Genomic DNA, 965 nt, shown 5'->3' on the forward strand with positions numbered 1-965 from the left:
GAGATTGTATTTGTTGCTGGAGAGGTCATAATTTTTCTGTTGTGATTGATTTAGCTGCTGAGGTTGAGGAGGTCTATTGTAAATGTTTGCAGCATAAGCTTTAGGCTGCTCAATTGCTCCAGGTTGCTGCATAGAAGGGCAAAGGTCTGTATGGTGGTCGACAGAGGAGCATAAACCATAGACTCTTGCTATAGGTACAGATTTCTGATTCAAGGCCAGCTGGGTTACCAGGTTAACCAAGGCATCTAGTTTACCTTCAAGCTTCTTAGTTTCAGCTGATGAAGATGAATTCGTGGTTACTTCATGCACTCCTCTAATGACAATAACATCATTTCTGGCACTAAATTGTTGGGAGTTGGAAGCCATCTTCTCAATTAAATTCCTGGCTTCAGCAGGGGTCATGTCTCCAAGGGCTCCACCACTGGCAGCATCAATCATACTTCTCTCCATGTTACTGAGTCCTTCATAAAAATATTGGAGAAGAAGTTGCTCAGAAATTTGGTGGTGAGGGCAACTGGCGCATAGTTTTTTAAATCTCTCCCAGTATTCATAAAGGCTCTCCCCACTGAGTTGTCTAATGCCTGAAATATCCTTTCTGATGGTCGTGGTCCTGGAAGCAGGGAAATTTTTTTCTAAGAATACTCTCTTGAGGTCATCCCAGCTCGTGATGGACCTCAGAGCAAGGTAATATAGCCAGTCCTTTGCCACTCCCTCTAAAGAATGAGGAAAGGCCTTAAGAAAGATGTGATCTTCTTGGACATCTGGAGGTTTCATGGTAGAGCAGACAATATGGAATTCTTTCAGATGTTTATGAGGGTCTTCACTTGCAAGACCATGAAACTTGGGACATCCTCATCAGGGTATTGAATGCATAAGCTTTCATAAGTGAAATCAGGTGCAGCCATTTCCCTTAGAGTCCTCTCACGAGGTGGAGGTTGAGCCATATTTTTAGAATGCGCAAAATC

At 43.0% G+C, this 965-nt stretch overlaps 1 non-coding gene across 1 annotated transcript; it reads left to right on the plus strand.

The window, feature by feature from the left end:
* The first annotated feature begins 496 nt into the window (after window positions 1–496).
* On the plus strand, window positions 497–603 carry LOC114368645. The gene has a single exon (XR_003657377.1). It is a non-coding gene; the product is annotated as a small nucleolar RNA R71 (small nucleolar RNA).
* The last annotated feature ends 362 nt before the right edge of the window (window positions 604–965 follow it).

The sequence above is a fragment of the Glycine soja genome, chromosome 1 (genome assembly GCF_004193775.1).
Source record: "Glycine soja cultivar W05 chromosome 1, ASM419377v2, whole genome shotgun sequence".
Lineage (NCBI taxonomy): Eukaryota > Viridiplantae > Streptophyta > Magnoliopsida > Fabales > Fabaceae > Glycine > Glycine soja.